The following is a 21,921-nucleotide window of genomic DNA, read 5'->3' as shown; positions in this document are numbered from 1 at the left end:
ATTCTATAGAAACCCTAGGCATTCTATAGAATGCCTGACCATTTTAGGCAAAGTACGAAATGTCTGTTTTTGTTACGTACTTTGCCTAGGCATTCTATAGAATTCTCTCCTGTCTGCAGCTCTCTTTCTCTTCCCTACTTTAGTTTTTCAGTAGTGCTCTCTTGTTTGTCCCTCTGCTTTGCTTTGTCAGTCTCACCAATGGCTGGTCTCTTCTTTAGTCTCTGCCTCTATTTTCTCACAAAAATCGTGCTTATTTCTTGCTGCAACTAGAGCTTTGTATCATGACTCTAAACTTATTTCTTTTTTTTTTTTTTTGCTGCATCATGACTTTTCAGGCTCCTCCCCTCTCTAGCCTTCAACTGCCAAAACCCAAACTGCCATTTTTACCATGCACATGATGTTTAGCTTTTCTCTCCTCTTTCCTGCTCATGGGCTCCCCCTGGCAGCACCTGAAGGCTCCTTCTTCACAGCAGCACTTTCCACAAACAGTAAATATCAGCATGCATGCATACACTCATCAACACTAACCTCACTGACAGGCATAGGTATTGCAGCTGTTACAGTCAAAGTGTGAAAAAAAGCAGGCATTCTGTAGAGAATCGGGTATTCTACACTTTGCCTGAATCACTTCAATAGAATGCCTAGTCAAAGTACATAACAAAACAGACATTTCATACTTTGCCTAATCACTTCAGGCATTCTATAGAATGCCTGATTTCGTACTTTGCCTGTAACATATATACTTTAAACCAGGGGTCTCAAACTCGCGGCCCGCGGGCCATTTGCGGCCCTCGGTACAATATTTTGTGGCCCGCGCCGGCAAAAGCAAAAGAGACACGGAAGCGAACTATTTTACCTTATAGTTCGCTTCAGTGCTCCCAAGTAATCCGCCGCATCCCCGCCGCTAAACGAGGGCTGCAGAGCCCCAAATCTCTCGGGCAAACATCCACGACTGCGCTGAGGGGCAGAGCTTCCAGCTGTAGCTCTGCCCCTCCTGACGGCAATCGCCGCACGGATCGCCACCTCTCCCCGCCCCTCTCTGTGAAGGAAGAGTGAGAGGGGCGGGCAGAGGCGGGGATCCGCAGCGATTGACGTCAGGATGGGCAGAGCTGAAGCTGAAAGCTCTGCCCCTTCCAGGAAATGCCGGCAGATTGCCCCAAGGGTGATTTGGGGGCTCTGCAGGCCTCGTTTTGCGGCCGGGACACGGCGGATTACTTGTAATGGGAGCACTGAAGCAAACTATAAGGTAGGACACTTCATGTTCAGAAGAAATAATTAAAACTGTTAATAATGACATTTGAGGACTTTTTTTTGTGAAATCCCTTATGCGGCCCAGCCTCATCCTGACTTTGCCTCCTGTGGCCCCCAGGTAAATTGAGTTTGAGACCCCTGCTTTAAACCCTTCATGGTCAAGCAGTTTATGGCTAATGATAAGACTGATAAATTAATAAAATACATGTTTTCTATGAATATGTATTAAGGAATATGCCTTAAAGGATACATCCAGACTCAAGAAAAAAAAACAAAATACACTTACCTGGGGCTTCCTCCAGCCCCTGGCAGCAGTCCTGTACCCTCGCTGCAGCTCCAGTGGCTCCCGTGGACGGCTTCTTGGCTGGCTTCTTGTGCATTCCACCATGCGGGTCACGTGGTCCGGCCGACGTCATCAGGATTGTACTGCGCACAGTGCGCAGGCACAGTAGTTCTGCGCCTGCACAATACAATGCTGATGACGTTGGCTGGACCACGTGACCTGCTCTGTGGAGCTGTTTTTAGCCTGGACCTTCCCTTTAATACACCTCCTATACTCCCAGAATGTGCTCCTAAACTCATCCACGTCCCAGAGCCAAGAAGGAGATCCGCACCAAATATGCTGACAAAATTATGCACATAAAGGAGCAAGCGTACTAACGCGTTTCACAGCAAATGATGCTGAACATTTAAGTCATCTGGATAATGAGCCAGTTTATTCCTTCCCCATAAAGACTGTAGCAGGTTTAAAAGTCAATATACACCATATACATACATGTGGTATATATTGCCTGTTAAATATGCTCCCAGAGCATTCTGAGAGACCTGACATTATTTCTACTGGCTTCGGAATTCTCAGAAACAAACTTTCAGCAAAGCTGCACCTGACAGGACTGTCACCACCTTGTGATAAATTGGAAAAAAATGAGTGAGGGGGTATATTACAATGGGCATGTACTGACTAAATAATTTATAAGTGGAGATTGGGAAGAGAAAAAAAAGCACTTTTATTAATTACGTTATTTTCTCTACTGGATGACTACTTCAAATACAGAATGATTGCAAGTCCATGTAGGGTAATAAACTAGATTGATTTCAATTAGATTACCATACTAATCTTTTTCAAATCATAATGCTCTTTGTAGTAAAATTTGACTTTCAAAGGATCATCCAAACCATTATCTCTAATCAATTGATTAACTGATCTGACAGATTGAACAGTGTATGGTTGTATTAGCTGTAAATGAACAGAGGGGATGCTGGAAAGAGTAAAAAATATTTCACAGGTTAGAGGTGCTAATATTTAAAAAGAAGACATAAATATTAGACAATATATTTTATTTATTCAAGTATTTATATAGCACCGACATATTACGCAGAGCTGTACAGAGTTTATTGTCTTGTCACTAACTGTCCCTTAAAGGAGCTCACAATCTAGTCCCTACCATAGTCATATGTCTATGTATGTATCATGTAGTGTATGTATCATAGTCTAGGGCCAATTTAGGGGGAAGCCAATGAACTTATCTGTATGTTTTGGGGATGTGGGAGGAAACCGGAGTGCCCGGAGAAAAACCACACAGACACGGGGAGAACATACAAACTCCTTGCAGATGTTGACTTGGCTGGGGACCCAGCGTTGCAAGGCAAGAGCGCTAACCACTTCGCCACCGTGCTGCCCGTATATATATTGTCCAAAACAATGCTGGAATCATTGCTCAGGGACATAACCAGAGGGGAGCAGCCCCTGCAATTGCAGGGAGGCCCAGAGCTGTTGGGACCCAACTACTAACCTTACCTTCCTCCGGTACAGGGGACTATACTTCAGATCAGGTGTTTCTGTGGCTACACTTGTTATGGGTGTGAAGATCATGATGGCCACACTTGTTTTATGATCCTTGTGAGATGGACCCCAGGGCCGTGAAGGGCACTAAGGGAAGGCAAGGGAAGGGGTATGAACATTGGGGAGGCCCCTTCAAAGTTTTGCTGGGTGCCCCATGAATTGTAGCTATGCCACAGTCATTGCTTTTAGCTTTTGTAATTTACTTTTCATGCCTTTTTGCCTACGTTTGCAGTGAAGCATACTTTTTATTGACTGTATGCTTCTCTGTCTGCGAAGCAACGCGTGGATAACATGCAGCCCTGCTTTCCTGATCTGTTGCCTTGTATTCCTGCTGTTATAGGGAACGCAACGCAATAGCCACTGTGAACACTGTGAAAGCAAAAAACATTCTTTACCCACCTGCACATTTTTTTTGTTTTTTTTGTTGTTGTTTTAAACCTACCATGAAATCACACTCTAGGTTCAGTCCTATTTGTAAATCATCAGAATTAAAAGGGCAGACAGTAAAGCAATGGTTTGGACTGCACCAGGGCTAAACATTTGTAGTGTTTGTTTATTCTTCTTTCATTAAAAACCACCCTGGCGTTCTGATTAAATCGCCAGGGTGGCTGCGGGAGGGTTTTTTTTAAATAAAAAAAAAACTATTTCATGCAGCCAACTGAAAGTTGGCTGCATGAAAGCCCACTAGAGGGCGCTCCGGAGGCGTTCTTCCGATCGCCTCCGGCGCCCATAATAAACAAGGAAGGCCGCAATGAGCGGCCTTCCTTGTTTTGCTTACATCGTCGCCATAGCGACGAGCGGAGTGACGTCATGGACGTCAGCCGACGTCCTGACGTCAGCCGCCTCCGATCCAGCCCTTAGCGCTGGCCGGAACTGTTTGTTCCGGCTACGCTGGGCTCGGGCGGCTGGGGGGACCCTCTTTCGCCGCTGCACGCGGCGGATCGCCGCGCTGCAGCGGCGATCAGGCAGCACACGCGGCTGGCAAAGTGCCGGCTGCGTGTGCTGCTTTTTATTTCATTAAAATCGGCCCAGCAGGGCCTGAGCGGCAGCCGCTGGCGGTGTTGGACGAGCTGAGCTCGTCCAGACCGCTCAGCTGGTTAAGCATTTTTATTTTATGTGAGAATCGTTCCAATCGCTGGAATTCCACTTAACGTCATTAACCTGATTAAATCAGACATGTCTGGACTGTAAGGGGCTGAGTCCTTATAGGAAGTTAGTGACCAACAACAGTGCTTGATTAACCAGCTAAACAACAAGCAGGAAATGACTACAGTCTTACCTGTGTTTACTAAAGGTGCATTGACTGCTTTAAATAGCACCGATGAGCCTCCCCCTTGCCTATTTCACATTGTCTCAAATTACACGGTACAATTTACTATAGACTTCACTCAGCCACCTTCCCTCCTCTTAACATGTCTGGAAAATAAAAATATTGTCTCTGAGTAATTTCATCCTAGGGCTATACTAACAACAGTGTACCCTGTCTGGAAACAAGAGGTCAATGGCTTCACACTGGAGTCACAGTAAGCTGTTAAAAGATTACTATAAGGTGGCATGTGAAAATGCAGGGACTAACCAAAGGCAATCTACAAAAAGGAACACAGACAAAAAAAGGCAACTCTAAAATAGAACAATAAATATACATTCCCACCTTTATAGAATTATGTAGGTAGAAAAATGTTTTGAAAAAGTAATACCTTTTAATGGCTAACCGCTAAACTTAAAGCAGTAGGATTATCCATACTATGCCAGGGAAAAAAAACACATATATAAGTAGATAAATACTTGATCTACTTACATAACACATGTACTGTACTGTCCACGTTTTGATTTCAGTAAATTTTATATAGTAAAAGAAGATAATTCTGTTCCTGGTGGGAACCCTTTATTTTGCCCACAGTTTGAAGTTAAATGCTGATATCATTTCTGCCCTTAACTTTTTTCTTTTTCTCCTCCAATCACTTCAACTTTGCTTGTAAACACAAGTGAGCAGAGGATCGTGTTTCAGATAGGCAGCTAGGCAGGGAAATAAATGGAAGAGGAGGAATATATTATAGATAAAAAGAACCCCCAGCATGCAACTGTTTGGCACTGACTATTAAAGGGCCAGTGCTCCTAAGGTATGTGATAACTCCAAATCATAACAGCAGAAAAGGTTTTGAAAGTTTTGAATGCAGGATTAGCATCCTTAGAACTTAATACACTCAGACCAGTTGCTGTTGAAATTTGATTTTTATGGTGACATTCCCACTTTAAAATATTAAATCACTTTCAGAGAAGAACATTTAAAGCGCCTACAGGGAAATTTGCATGCATCCACCACCGGACCGCGCGCACAAGTAGTCAGACATCATAGACATCTGACATCTAAGTTACGTGCACGATACACACGGTGCAACATAATGCGTTGCACAATTGCATTGGAGTCAATAGCTCTGCAACAATCTTTATAGATTGAGAAAGAGGAACCGCTCCAATGTTTATCATCTAAAGGCCACAGCTGAGAGAAAACAGTGTCCAATGTTCAAGCAATAACGTAATTGCATCAGCGCAGGTCACAAGTAGATATGTGATACAATTCCACAGTGCTTCACATCTGAGGTATCAGGCCAATGAAAGGTAATCCCAGCACCCAAAAGGAAAAAGGCTTACCAGCCAATAACAGCCCACGTTATAAGGTTGTGTACATAGCATGAGGCTCCCTGTGGTCCCAGAACTGTTCCAATCTTTAACTTCATAAAATCGTTCTCAAGATAGCATCAGTCAGGGGCGTAACTAGAAATTACTGGGCCCCCCTGCGAATATTTGAATGGGCCCCCCCCCCCCCCCATAGGTGCCAAATAATCGTAATGGGGCAGCGTTTCACTGTAAATTAATTGTAAAGTGGGCAGCATTTTACCAGACAATCGTAATGTGGGCCAGAAAATCGTAATGTGGGCAGAGTTCACCAGAAAATCGTAATGTGGGCCTTTAGAAAATCATAATGTGGGCAGAGTTCACCAGAAAATCGTAATGTGGGCACCAGTCACCAGAAAATTGTAACGTGGACAGCATTCACCAGACAATCGTAATGTGGGCAGCGTTCACCAGAAAATCATAATGTGGGCAGAGTTCACCAGAAAATCATAATGTGGGCAGAGTTCACCAGAAAATCGTAACGTGAGCAGCAGTCACCAGAAAATTGTAACGTGGACAGCATTCACCAGACAATCGTAATGTGGGCAGCGTTCACCAGAATATCGTAATGTGGGACAGAAAATCGTAATGTGGGCAGAGTTCACCAGAAAATCGCAATGTGGGCAGCAGTCACCAGAAAATCGCCATGTGGGCAGCAGTCACCAGAAAATCGCAATGTGGGCATCAGTCACCAGAAAATCCTAATGTGGGCAGCAGTCACCAGAATATCGTAATGTGGGCAGCAGTCACCAGAAAATCCTAATGTGGGCAGCAGTCAGTCACCAGAATATCATAATGTGGGCAGCACACACCAGAAAATCCTAATGTGGGCAGCAGTCACCAGAAAATCCTTATGTGGGCAGCAGTCACCAGAAAATCGCAATGTGGGCAGCAGTCACCAGAAAATCGCAATGTGGGCAACAGTCACCAGAAAATCGCAATGTGGGCAGCAGTCACCAGAAAATCCTAATGTGGGCAGCATACACCAGAAAATCGTAATGTGGGCAGAAGACACCAGAAAATCGCAATGTGGGCAGCAGACACCTGAAAATCGTAATGTGGGCAGCAGACACCAGAAAATCGTAATGTGGGCAGCAGACACCTGAAAATCGTAATGTGGGCAGCAGACACCTGAAAATTGTAATGTGGGCAGCAGGCACCTGAAAATCGTAATGTGGACAGCAGACACCTGAAAATCGCAATGTGGGCAGCAGTGACCAGAAAATCGCAATGTGGGCAGCAGTGACCAGAAAATCGTAATGTGGGCAGCAGACACCTGAAAATCGTAATGTGGGCAGCAGGCACCGGAAAATCGTAATGTGGGCAGCAGTCACCAGAAAATCGTAATGTGGGCAGCAAACACCTGAAAATCGTAATGTGGGCAGCAGGCACCTGAAAATCGCAATGTGGGCAGCAGACACCTGAAAATCGTAATGTGGGCAGCAGTGACCAGAAAATCGCAATGTGGGCAGCAGTGACCAGAAAATCGTAATGTGGGCAGCAGACACCTGAAAATCGCAATGTGGGCAGCAGTGACCAGAAAATCGCAATGTGGGCAGCAGACACCTGAAAATCGTAATGTGGGCAGCAGACACCTGAAAATCGCAATGTGGGCAGCAGTGACCAGAAAATCGTAATGTGGGCAGCAGACACCTGAAAATCGTAATGTGGGCAGCAGACACCAGAAAATCGCAATGTGGGCAGCAGTGACCAGAAAATCGTAATGTGGGCAGCAGACACCTGAAAATCGTAATGTGGGCAGCAGACACCTGAAAATCGTAATGTGGGCAGCAGGCACCTGAAAATCGTAATGTGGGCAGCAGACACCAGAAAATCGCAATGTGGGCAGCAGTGACCAGAAAATCGTAATGTGGGCAGCAGACACCTGAAAATCGTAATGTGGGCAGCAGACACCTGAAAATCCCCCTGCAGAATTTCAATGTGTGTGGGCAGCGGGCAGCAGCGGGATACATACCTTCTTCCTTGCGTTCCATCGCCGCCTTCTCGCTCTAGCGGCTGACGTCACTTCCGCTTCCGGAAGTGACGTCAGCCGCTAGAGCGAGAAGGCGGCGATGGAACGCAAGGAAGAAGGTATGTATCCCGCCGCCGCTGCCCGCTGCCCACACACATTCACTAGCTGGAGGGGAGCGCAGAGGGGAGAGCCCCGAGGTGAGGGAGAGGGGGGAACTTCCCCTCTCCCCGCCAACTGTGGGCAAGGCTTTCCCCTCATGCTGCCACCCCTCCAGCCCCCAAAAAACGGCCCCGAGCGGGCCCCAGGGGGGGGGGGGCGGGCCCCCCCGCGGGCGCAGGCGCTGCAGGGCCTATTGCTACGCCCCTGGCATCAGTATAAGATCAATGATATATCATCAAATGATAAAATAAACAGCAGCAGTAAGTGTAGAGCACTTTATTGAGGATAAATGAATGAACCATCACTGTCTTTTCAGTCCATACAGTGCTGCGATCTAAGGCCACGGCTGTGACACAGCTGTCCCCTCCAGCGGCTCAGGGGTGATCGGCTGTCATAGGCTGAAGCCTATGACAGCCGATCACAGTGATTTGCTGGTGGGGGAAGGGAGGGCGGGTTTCAAAAAAAAAAAAAAGGAAATTTATTAGGAAAATAATAAAATAAATATTTGTAAAAAAAAGTAATAAATAAGCACTGGGGGAGCAATCAGACCCCACAAACAGAAAGTTCTGTTGGTGGGGAGAAAAGGGGGGGGGGGGTGTATCACTTGCATGTTGAGTTGTGCGGCCCTTCAGCTAGGTCCTAAAGCTGCAGTGGCCAATTTAGCAAAAAATGGCCTGGTCTTTAGGGGGGTTTAACACTGCGGTCCTCAAGTGGTTAACAAACCATGGTTAATCCATCCTCTTCTTGCACCATTGACACTGTGGTTGTCCTTGGCAGGTTTTGGTGCACTGTATGAATTGCTATGTGTAGAGTGCTTGGGGGGCTTCAATGTAAAACTTGCACTGGGGCCCATAGCTACACCACTGCGATAACCGTCAATTGCCGGGGTTGGCAATAAATAACCGCAAGTACTTATTCCTCAACCTGTGATAGGTGTGGCTGAATACTTGGTAAGTGGCCTGGTGTTGGTGAGGGTTGTATCTCACACATGATCACATGGAGGGGGTGGCCCTCATTGTAAGCCAGCAGCTCCTGCATATACATTGAGAAGGAGGTTAGTATGACCTCCGTCCTGATGTACTTTCAAAAGTTAATGAAAAATCATTTTCGAAATCACCCATCTCTAATTATAGTACATAAGATATGGTTGATTCTGAAATTAAATTAAAAAAAGCTACTATTTGCCATAATGAACCTGTACTCAAGGTTGAGCATTACACCTGTTTATTGACATCATGGACATCTGTTAGCAGGTAAACATTATACCACCTGCTGAGGACCTATGCGGAGTGTATATATATAATTTTACCTGTCCTCATATTGAGAAGAACCTCTCCCATGTTATGTGAGGGAGAAAGGGTCTGAAGTTTAAGAGCGTTATTGTTACAGGAGGAAGGAATGTCTCACAGTATAAATCAGAGCTGGGCAGCGGTAGGGCTAGCATACTTAGGCTGTGTGAACAGGTTTCATTTCCTGGGAGACTGCCCTTCGAACACCCTTCTGTCATCCTCCAGTGATCAGAGGTGGACATCAGAGTTCATAAAAGGGGTAAGCAAAATTCTGAAAAAAAAGTCAAAAGAGTGTAGTAAGGCCTCCTAAATGACTGCACTACAGCCAACCTTCTTTGAAGGCATCAGCACCACTTACACCACTTATTCTTTATAATATTTGTTGTTGTTAAATTATTATACTTACTAACAGGTTTTAAGTACATTGGCCTTAGTCCTACTAGAAATGTGTTCATTTCTTCACATTCACTATTTATTTTATGGACTGAAACAAGACCAACTACTTTTATAGCAATGTCTAAAAACATAAGTAAACTTGTATTAAAAAGACACACCTGTCAGAACATGTATTTGTTTATTAGCCTTACATGGATTTAATTAGTGGTCCAGCATGCCCCAGGTTTGTATTTCTGCCTGTTTTCCTGCTGCGGAGTTGACCCTTCAGCTGCTGGCCTCCATGGTATTATCATTGGGTCAAGAACTGAGAAGAATCCTATCACCAGGGACATCCATAACAATAAAACCTCCAACAGTGGTCTACAACTTTCCCATTTTCATTCCTAGTCACAACAATGGGACAGATCTTTCAAAACCAGTGCAAAGCAAACCAGAGCAGAACTAATGCAAAGTTGGAACAGAGGCCTAAATCAAGGATTTTCATTGGTCAATCTAAACAACTGTTCCACTTCTGCGACTGTTTTGGACATACATTCCTGATATTCTCCTTACTAGTTTAGATAAATCTACCCCATCCTGAAGTACACAAATAAATTGGCAACTCTCTTCTGTGGATCAAAATTCACATAAATCACATAAAATATTGTGAAAATTCACATACACGCATGTATGTGAAATGTGATATCCTTGTAGTAACGGCTTAACTTTAAACAGGTGAGTGGACCTTTGTTACCATGTGTCATCAAAATACAAAGCTGTGTTTATCATGTTTGCCTAGACGTTTTGAAGACAGTACACACCTCAAGCATAGCACTTAAACAATTTATGTTAGCCTCATAGTTTCTAGACAACACTAGACAACAGGCTGAAGTAACTGGATTACCTATACTTATAAAATAGCTAGAAATCTCCTTCATTCATTTGAATTTATTAATTTACTTTGCAGGAACAGAAAACTTTTCTATTTAAAGCGATCTTATTTTTACTTGGAATTGGGTGCCAGAGAGCCACCCTGGAACACTATAGTTGCCCATACAAATATCGGCAAATGTGGGAAATTTGGGCACCGGTGGGCACTAGCACCTACTTTTTATCGGCATCTCCAGCACCCAAATTTCCCATATTTGGCAATATTTGTATGGGCACCTATGGTGACATCCACACTTCTGAGGCACCCAACATTTTTCAGTTTTGCTGCGGGGGAGGGGGGTGGTTTTGGTTAAGGTTAGGCAGAAGAAAAGGGAGGCTAAGGTTTGGCATGAGAAAGGGGGCATCAGAAATGGGAGATTTTAAAGTTAGGCATCAGGAAGGGGAATTTAAGGTTAGGCATGTTGGGGGAAGGTTAAGGCTAGACATCGGGGGTGGGAGGGGTTTGGGCTAGGCATCAGCAGGGGGTGATTAGGGCAAGGCATGAGGAGGGATGAGGGATAATTAGGGTTAGGCATCAGTAGAGGGTTCTTTGTGAGAGTAGGTTAAGGTTTAACTGTAGTAAAATATCGGTAACATTTACCAATATTTTACTATTGGAATTACCACTATAGAATATGGGTAAAACTTACAGATATTCTACTATCAGCTATATTGGGTGCTCAAATTTCCTTGCTCCTTTATTTCACATATGCATCAGCTAGGCACAATTGCATCATACGGTTTACATTAATTACATTTCTGTTTCCTAAGTTTCCTTATATTTTGTATATTTACCTCAATAAACTGTACCCGAGGCTACATGTGACATGAGGAGATAAACATGTGTATGTACAGTGCAAAACATATTAATAACCAGGATGTTTTACTTGTTTTATTTTGCTCCCTGAAAGAGTTCATTTTTTAGGCATGGAAGTGACAGCTTCTGTCTTGTTGGTATCTTGTCGGGAATATAGTAAACATCACTGATAAGCAAATTACAGCCATAAATGTTTTCCTGGCAGAATACAACTTCTGAGAGCAGAGGGAGATAGAAAAAGGTCAATAGTTTAAGTATTTTCATTTAGGGACACTTAATAGGCTGCCACCGAGCAGAGACAGCAAAACATTCTATCTACTTTGTAAATGTTTAAATATAAAATAAAACCATGGGCTATATTAAAAGTAGGAGGATAAATACAATAGTTTATCTCATCAGTTTATTTTCACCTCGAGTTCACTTTAAAGGGGGCCTGAACTCAGAACGCTCTCTCTGCTCTAAAAGATACACAACAACATAACAATCTTTAAAGAAAAACATTTGTTACAGCTGATACAAATCCTGCAATAAATCTGCAGTATGTCTACTTCCTGCTTTCATGGAAGCAGACTTATTGTTAACATCCCGTGTTTTCCAATTAGCTGCTCTGCTGTGGCAGGCAGCTGACACAGCTGAGGGATCAACCTGCAACCCGTGCTTAGTCACAGATGAGGGGGGATTAGACAGGCTAAATTCTCTAATTATATACAGGGTGCAATTTCTCTCTGATTTCCTTCTGTCCTGTGCAAGAGTTCAGGTCCACTTTAAGGTGGTCCTCGGTCATAGGCCGAGAATTACATATTTATCTATGCATATATGTGAATGTGCCTCTTATTTATAAAAGAATATGCAACGACTATCTTCTGTTTTTATGACTTACAGTATGTGCCTGCATTCCTGGACAGCTTGCTGAAGTCGTTCGTAACAGATTTGTGGCAGAGATGGGTAGACTTAAAGAGACACTGAAGCGAAAAAAAAATTATGATATTATGATTTGTATGTGTAGTACAGCTAAGAAATAAAACATTAAAGGGATACTGTAGGGGGGTCGGGGGAAAATGAGCTGAACTTACCCGGGGCTTCTAATGGTTCCCCCGCAGACATCCTGTGCCCGCGCAGCCGCTCACCGATGCTCCGGCCCCACCTCCGGTTCACTTCTGGAATTTCTGACTTTAAAGTCAGAAAACCACTGCACCTTCGTTGCCGTGTCCTCGATTCCGCTGATGTCATCAAAAGCGCACAGCGCAGGCCCAGTATGGTCTGTGTCTGCGCAGTACACTCCTTGTGACATCAGCGGGAGCGAGGACACGGGTGTGCAGGCGCAGTGGTTTTCTGACTTTAAAGTCAGAAATTCCAGAAGTGAACCGGAGGCGGGGCCGGAGCATCGGTGAGCGGCTGCGCGGGCACAGGATGTCTGCGGGGGACCAAGTTCAGCTCATTTTCCCCCGACCCCCCTACAGTATCCCTTTAAGATCAGATACATCAGTCTAATTGTTTCCAGTACAGGAAGAGTTAAGAAACTTCAATTGTTATCTCTATACAAAAAAGCCATTAAGCTCTACGACTGTGGAGAGGGCTGTCTTCTGACTTTTATTATCTCAACTGTTAAGCTGGCCATACACTGGCCCGATTTGCCGCCGTTTCGACAGCAGATTCGATCACTGGGATCGAATCTGCTGCCAATCGTTCGCGCTAAACGCACCTGCCGATCCGATTTCCTCCTGAAATCGGATCGGTCCGTCGATCGCGCCGTGCGGGAAATTACCATCGATCACCCGCGGGTAGGGAGCGCGTCGCTAGCGGCGGCCGATCCGATACAGGTATACATTACCTGACGCTGGCTCCCGGGCATCTTCTCCGCGCTGCACCGCTGTTCCTGCTTCCATCCCAGCGTACATTAACTTCCTGTGTCACTCCAGTGACCAGGAAGTTCAAATAGAGGGCGCTCTATTTGAACTTCCTGGTCACGGAGTGACACAGTGTACGCTGGGATGCGGTGCGGGATGCTGGGATGCGGTGCAGCGCGGAGAAGAGGACCCTGAGCCAGCTTCAGGTAATGTATACGGAGGGAGGGGACAGGCGGCAGGAGCAGCTCAACAGATTGTGATCGGTTTCAGGCTGAAATCGATTCACAATCTGTTTGCAGTAAAGGCAGCCATACGATCCCTCTCTGATCAGATTCGATCAGATAGGGATCTGTCAGTTGGTCGATCTAATGGCAAATCGACCAGTGTATGGCTACCTTTAGTGAACAGATTTATTTTTCTCTGCCAGAGGAAAGGTCATTTGTTCACAGACTGCTCTGAAAGAATTATTTTGAATGCTGAGTGTTGTGTAATCTGCACATATTATAGAATGATGCAATGTTAGAAAAAACACTATGGCCTCGATTCATCAAGACTTATCGAATTGGTTAACGACAGCTCGGTAAAATACCGAATTCGTTAAATTGATTTCAGGATTCATCAAATGTATCTACAGCTGTTAGCGAGCATTCGGTAATAATTCGGTAATAATTCGTTAGTGATGCGTTAAAACGGAAGAAAGTGCAATTCATGAAAATGAAAGTGGGTGTGGTTTATCGTTACATTTAGGATTAGTTATCTCCTTCACTGCTCTGTTGTTATTCCTGTCAGATCATTGCTGACAGTGAAGATGGAGCCATTTGAAGTGGTTATGTATCAGCTGAGAGTGATTCAAAGGCGCAGAAGGGCAAGAATAAGGTCTAGAACCATATCAATTTGCAAGAGAATAGATTTATTTGCTATAACAGGACATCTGCATTTCTCTTGAATCATCTTGTAAGAGAACACAGGCAGTGCCAGGGTTAACTTATTTGCTAGCTGCACTATATTTTTTTTAGAAAAGGCTCCGATCAAATTGTGGTATTGTCCCAAGCCACTTCCAGAATCCTGGTCCAGGTGTTAAGCCCTATTCAGAATGTTGCTACGTAGTGTTCAAAGGACTGCCTTTTACCCACAATTCCATGGGAATCTTATGGCCTTGTGTTAAATTACAGCTGTAAAATGGAAATATCGACACGTTACCGAATGGTTACCGAATTGTTATCGAATTCACACCGAATGAGGAAAAACCTTGATGAATACAACTAGAAATCGCTAAACTTCGTATTCGGTAATTTGACAAACTGGAAAAAGTTATCTCAAAGAGAATGATAAATCGAGGCCTATATACCTGAAAATAAAAATATGAGAATATTTTCTTTGCTGCTAATCTTCTAGTAATTATTCATAGTACATTACCAATTCATTATATCATTTTTTTTTCGCTTCAGTGTCTCTTTAAAAGAGGTGTCTTGGGGTAGATTTTATTTCAATAAAATTTCATATCTGCACAGCGAATGGGGAGAGTTTATGAATCCAAGTGTACTTGTAAACCTGTCTCACAGTCTGTCTCATCTCTGCTGTCTCACAAATTCTGTGTGTTAAGCATAAGTCTCCCCCCAATATATGTGACATCATAAGGGAATTAGGAGCCTGGTGGCGTGCAAACGCACTGGTCAAGTAAAGTGGCTAACACCTGCTATAGGACAGTAGCAAAACAAATCTATATTTTTTGTCATCACATCACAAAAAAGCAACATAGACTCTCCCATCTTTGGCCAATAAAAATGACACAATGCAGTAAACCACCCATTATCAGGAGAGGTGCCTCCACCACAATAAATGCATCTAACCCAGAAATGGTTTAGTGCTTTCCTCAGACAAGCAGTCAACCTTAAACTTCGAAGCCAATTAAACACACATTAAATTGTCCATCCTTTGTACGCTTTCCAGAGGTTGCATAGCTAAACACTTTCTCTCTTATACATGTCCCACGCTGATTACTGATACTTTACCATGCAAAACACTTCTATGCCTATATTTACATTATTTTTAATTTTTTTTTTTGGGGGGGAGGGGGTAGATTAAAATAATTTACAATGAAACAAAAATAAATAAACAGATAGATGTCCGCTTCAAACAACAAACAGCTTTATTCATAGGTCAGAGCAAACAAGAAATCTCTGATACATATCTTGTCTGACATTTGCGCAGTGAACCACGTCTAATCATATGGCAGGACAAGCTTGGCTCTCCAGGATTGAAAAGTTTTTTGCTTTACAATTTGCAGTTAATTGGCTTAGAGAAACAAATCTGGTCTGTTAAGCCTTTTGCATGTCACTGTCTCCGTTTAGGAAGTTAAGATTAAAAAAAAAAAAATTCTCAAGACTCTTGGATAGCTGACAATTTACACAGTAAGCTGTGTCTCAAATACAGTCTTGGGAGCCTTATAGTCTTACAGTGATTCCTATATTCTCCCATACCACGATGCTGTATACAAAAGTACTATTGTGTAGTGCAGCAGTTGGATCTGTTGTACCAACCAAGCTTTTTATTTAATAAACAAATAACATTTTTCTTGGCATGTGGTCAGGGGATGCGACATGTAATGTGCCAAGAGGTTTTTGTGCCAATCAGTAGAGGCAGTGGCCATCTACTGTGACCTGCATGTTTTCCAATTATGCCTGGCTCCAAGGAGTCTTCATAGAGAATGACTAATGCTCTGTGTACAGAGTTGCTGCCAGCACCCAGGCTCCGTGGAGCCGTAACTGCCCATAACTGCTGCAGGATCAGCTTATCCTGTCCCGGTTGACCATAAGCCCCAGATCATTTTGTCCTCTCCTACAAACTCTACATTTATGTTTAGTCAGATACACCACTGACATATTACATGTGACCAAAAACAACAGTAATAATGCCAACAACGATATCGGAACAATTGGTGATTAGTGTTGACTGAAGCACTGTGATCTCGCTTTGCATGTAATTCATTAAAACTGAAATTGAAAATTGGCTTGCCTTGCAGTTTCCGTTTTTGAAACACCAAAACCACTAAATAGGCATCTTTCGGTGTTTTTTTTAAATAAAATATCTAGCAAATAATATTAACATCTGGTTATTTATGCACTTCCTTTGATTCAGTAAATCTCACCAAAGAAAGTACTAATAAAAAATAAATCAAAATATGGTTTGGAAAATGAAAAGTGCTTGTCTGATTTTTTTTTGTCAATGGCTTAGCCAGTTTCCTGTGCCAGGGAATATAAATGGGTATTGGGGGAGTGAAGCTCGCACTTTGGAATTTGGGCAGAATGGCAGTGGGGAGAAAAAGATTAAATTTAGTGATGCTATCAGTGGCATAACTACAATTCATGGCTCCCTCCCAATGATCACACTCCTTCCCTTGCCTCTCCTTGCAGTCCTTCATGGCCTTGGGCCCATCTCACAAGGACCATAAAACAAGTGTGGACATTGTAATCTTCACACCCATAACAAGTGTAGCCACAAAAACACCTGACCTGATGTGTAGTCTCCTGTATCAGAAGATGGGAAGGTTAATGGTTGGGGCCCTAAATCCGCCCTGGGCCCCACTGTGATCGCAGGGGCAGCTCCCCTCTAGTTACACCCCTGAGTGCTATGGTACCACCTACACAAAGACTGGTCAGAAGATAAAAAAATATGTCTACACTTTTGTGTTGCTAATGTAGCTTCAGCAGTTCACCTTTTCTTTCAATTGAGCTTTTTAAATGCAGAGATCTGATATTTACAGGGCTGATTGGTAAAAATAAAGTATCCATGCTGTGAAACACACAGGAACATTGGTATATTTCTGGCAACATTTAAATATAGAGGGGACTGTTCAATAGGCATCACTAATTAAGTGGCTGGATGGTGCTAAAGGGAACCTAAACTGAGAGGGATATGGATGTTTCCTTTTAAATAATACCAGTTGCCTGGCAGTCCTGCAGATCTCTTTGGCTACAGTAGTGGCTGAATCACACACCTGAAACAAGCATGCAGCTAATCCAGTCTGACTTCAGTCAGAGCCCCTGATCTGTATGCTTATTCAGGGGCTGTGGCTAAAAGTATTAGAGACACAGGATCAGCAGGAGAGTCAGGCAACTGGTATTATTTCAAAAGGAAAAATCCATATCCTTCTCAGTTTAGGTTCCCTTTAAGGGCTCTGCCTCTGACACAGGAGACCAGGGTTCGAATCTCTGCTCTGCCTGTTCAGTAAGCCAGCACCTATTCAGTAGGAGACCTTAGGCAAGTCTCTCTAACACTGCTACTGCCTATAGAGCGCGTCCTAGTGGCTGCAGCTCTGGCGCTTTGAGTCTGCCAGGAGAAAAGCGCAATATAAATGTTATTTGTCTTGTCTTGTTGTCTTGACTAATTAATGATGTTTTCATATTTTTGCTAATTCTTAAAAAAAATACCTTTTTTATAATTTGAATTCAGTTTTCATTATGCCAACCTTACTTTGTATCACTCTTGTGTTCATTTGAAACTTCTTAATTTTTCTACTGTAGTAAAGAGGTTGCTGATAGTGCCAGCCCAACACAAGCAGGCAAGTGTGCAGAAAGAGAATTGGGGTATCCTAATCTGGTTGTACCTGGTAGCAATGGTAGAAAAAGCACTGATTTGCTGCTATAGTAGCAGTTAGTGAAAGCTTTTGACTTATGTTGGTCATATATTATTAATACATTATATTTCAGACTCCACACATGCAACTGCATACACAAGTTTAAAAATGAATTGCAACTTCATTATGTTCACATGCTTTAACTCTAAGAATAATTTTGTAGTCATTTTTCTCCAAAATGTAGGTACTTTTTCAATTTCAAAATGCTTAAAGAGACTCCGTAACAAAAATTGCATCCTATTTTTTATCATCCTACAAGTTCCAAAAGCTATTCTAATGTGTTCTGGCTTACTGCAGCACGTTCTACTATCACCATCTCTGTAATAAATCAACTTATCTCTCTCTTGTCAGACTTGTCAGCCTGTGTCTGGAAGGCTGCCAAGTTCTTCAGTGTTGTGGTTCTGTGATGAATCTCCCCCCTCCAGGCCCCTCTCTGCACTATTTATATTAGGGCAGCTTCTCTCTTCTCTCTTATCTTTTACAAGCTGGATAAATCCTCCTCTGAGCTGGCTGGGCTTTCACATACTGAGGAATTACATACAGGCAGATCTGTCTGCACTCTGCAGGAAGAAACAGCCTGACACTTCAGTGGAAGATAGCTGCAGGGGGAAAGAAACACACAAATGATCTCTTGAGATTCAAAAGGAAGGGTGCATACAGCCTGCTTGTGTATGAATGTATTTTCTATGTGTGGACATACTGTACATCAACCTACTTCCTGTTTTGGTGGCCATTTTGTTTGTTTATAAACAAACTTTTTAAAACTGTTTTTAACCACTTTTAATGCGGCGAGGAGCGGCGAAATTGTGACAGAGGGTAATAGGAGATGTCCCCTAACACACTGATATGTTTACTTTTGTGCGATTTTAACAATACAGATTCTCTTTAAAGAGATTATGAAAATTAAAGGGGCACTAAAGCGAAAAACTGTAAAATTTAAAATATGTGCAAAAATATACAAACAAGAAGTACATTTTTTCCAGAGTAAGATGAGCCATAAATAACTTTTCTCCTAGGTTGCTGTCACTTACAGTAAGTAGTAGAAATCTGACAGCAAGGAGGAGAGAGCAGGGAGAGCTGTGATTGGCGGTCTGGGGCAGCGCCCCTCCGCCTGATTCGCCGATCTTTTTCAAAGTTGTGAGGCTACTAGTTCCGTAGCCACTTCTGGGTAACCGCGCAGCGGTCATGTCCGGTATGTAATGGCTGGAGGGGACATAGCCTGAAGAATACTTTTGCAGCTTTCACCTCCGATATTTAATGGATGCCGGAGGGGACGTAGCCTGAAGAAAACGTTTGCAGCCGTCATCTCAGGCATGTAATGGACGCCGGAGGGGACAGGATGGTGGCCACTCTTTAGAGGGGCGGGGAACAGCGACATTGGAGAGGACTGAGGGTGCGGGGGTATCAACACTGCAGAGGACTAAGGAGGTGGCACAGCAGACAGCAGAGGGAACAGGTGGGCCAAAGGACAGGGGACATGGGAAGTAAAAAAAAAAGTAGTATTCGGAGTATAAGACGCACCAACTTTTTCACCCCACTTTTGGGGTAGAAAAATTGCATCTTATAGTCCGAAAAATACGGTATTTGTTTTCAAAAGCACTTAGTGAATGGCAGTTGCTCTGTCCAACTGCAAAAAACTGTGTAGGGAGCAGGGAAGCTGGCCAGCGTCATTGTTTAAATCCTTTTTAGTGAATATCTTTATAAAGAATAAAAGCCTTGCTGAGAATCCCCTATGAAGAGATGGACTAGTCCAAAACCTGTCACTTCTGTCAGATTTCTACTGCCTACTGTAAGTGACAGCAACATAGGAGAAAAGTAATTTATGGCTCATTTTACTCTGGAAAAAATGTACTTCTTATTTATATATGTTTGCACATATTTTAAATTGTACAGTTTTTTGCTGTAGTGCCCCTTTAACTTCTAGGAGATAAAAAGTAGATTGCATATAGGCCAAGGGCACGGCTGTTTCTTGGGCAGTGCGGGCAGGGCGACCGCCCTTAGCCCAGATCGGCAAGTAGGAGAAGGGGGGCGCAGGCAGAAGGACATAACCGTTAGGGAGCTAGTGATGCACAGTGTAGCCAAATGGAAGATGAAGATTACCAGCGCGATCACCTTCCTTGACTCCTCCTGGGCTGCCTGCGTCAGATGTCAAGTCATCATCACGTCACTACCGCGTGATGATACCTGATGTCCTGTAGCGGTACTGCAGGCTGCTAGTGCGCTGTGCCCATGGAGGAGTCGGCTTTCCTGGCTCTCTTCACCTGTGTGTTTTCCTGGTCCCTGTTTCCTCTTGGATGAGCGGCTGGTCGCTAGTAAGTAGGCAGATTTACTTGTGACCTGTGGCTTTGTGGCTGTCCCTAAAGAGTAAGGGTTTCAAATGTCCATGAGGATGGAGGGGATGGGGCGCAATTTTTACACCCTCGCCCTGGGTGCAATTTATCCTAGAAACTGCCCTGGCCAAAGGGCTTTTTCTCCTGAGTTTTCTACTAGGAGATAATCATTTGTCTTCTTTTCAAAATAACTTTTCAGCACATTGCAACTGAAAAAGTACCAAAAAGTAGGTGTAAAGGTACTATCAAAATTATTTTGAGTATTTTCTTGGTGGGTTTATAAGACATTTTATTGACAATTTTGAAAATATCACCTAGGAGAAAACTAAGGAGAAAAATTAATTGCAAATGGGCCCTGAGGGCCCATTTCCACTAGAGCGAATCTGCATGTGTTTTCTGCATACAGATTCACATAACCAATACAAGTAGATAGGACTGTTTCTACTTGTCAGGTCATGTTATGTCACATGGCTATATCATATTGATATATTCACTTTTTTTATCCACCGATGACCATTGCGGAAAAGTCCTTTATCGGGAGACTAGACTGGCTGCACTCCCATTCATTTGGGGAATGGCACATCCACATTACAGACTAGCAGCAGATGCTGCAAGGGAACTTGCAATGGAGTGTTGCATTAAAATGTAAAGCAATGCTTATGTCTAGTGTCAACTGTGCGTCATGCTTCTACTTTCACCAAATATGTTCACTAGGCTAATTACCATAGACCAAAACTTCTCCAAAACATCATACCTTAATATTAATTGTAGCTCCTACCACTACAACCACCATCATCCTCCTCCATCAATATTACACCCTCAAGTATCGCCACCCCTTTCATTGACATAAGCTTCCACATCCATCACTTCAACAATTTAGCCATATTCATGACTGCCTCTGTCATCACTACCACTGGTGAATCCATCATTTACATTATGCAGATTTAAAAAAAAAAAAAGCTTTTAAATAAAAATTGAGATAATCTTAAATCAGAATTTTTTTTAAATAATGTATTAACATTTAACAATTTATTTCACGCACAGAATTGTTTTTATATTGCGCTTTTCTCCTGGCAGACTCAAAGTGCCTCTAGGGCATGCTCAGTAGGCAGTAGCAGTGTTAGGTAGTCTTGCCCAAGGTCTCTTCACTGAATAGGTGCTGGCTTACTGAGTCAAAGGCGGAATCCTTAACCAGTACACTATGCAGCCACTATCTACCCATCTCAATATACTTGTATGAGCTTGAGGCTTGAGAGCAGAATAAATCAAGCAACAAATGAAATGCTTAAATATTGAATCTGCTCTGATTGCATATAATGCAATGAGATCAAAATAAATGTTAAAAAAATGTTTCTAATTGTAAGCTAGTGCACACATGCACATAGCAGAATACCAATTCCAGGCTCATCTTCCATATGGAGGCACTATAAAATTACATGAGGAGGTATATTACAATAAAAGATTACATGAGAAGTAGGTAATAAAGGAGTGTGGCCAGATTCCAGCAGCAAAAGTAATGAATCCTTACACATTTACTGCACACTAGCTGGACACGTGCAGTCAATTCAGGATATAGCTACTGTGATTATAACTAATTAAAGGTCAGGGATAGTCACAAAGAGGCTCCTCTGGATCCATATATGTAGCTAGCCCTGGAACATGCATAATCTGAAATAAGTGGCCTATGTACCAAATTAATCAAAGACTAGCAACACATACCAAAAAGCTAATCTCCATGGGGCAAGATAGTACATTAATACTTATGTCAGTGGTTTAAATAGTAAAAGATGGAATAT

The 21,921-nt window shown here is 43.1% G+C and overlaps 1 long non-coding RNA gene across 1 annotated transcript in view; it reads left to right on the top strand.

Moving 5' to 3' along the window:
• The first annotated feature begins 434 nt into the window (after window positions 1-434).
• LOC137535773 (uncharacterized) overlaps window positions 435-21,921 on the top strand; it is a 41,475-nt gene continuing 19,988 nt past the window's right edge. Inside the window, exon 1 of the long non-coding RNA XR_011024474.1 lies at window positions 435-488. This is a non-coding gene — a long non-coding RNA (uncharacterized lncRNA). The remainder of the gene's footprint in view (window positions 489-21,921) is intronic.

Source organism: Hyperolius riggenbachi, chromosome 10 (genome assembly GCF_040937935.1).
Source record: "Hyperolius riggenbachi isolate aHypRig1 chromosome 10, aHypRig1.pri, whole genome shotgun sequence".
NCBI lineage: Eukaryota > Metazoa > Chordata > Amphibia > Anura > Hyperoliidae > Hyperolius > Hyperolius riggenbachi.
The sequence above is the reverse complement of the archived record's forward strand: the minus strand, read 5'-3'. Positions and strand labels throughout refer to the sequence as shown.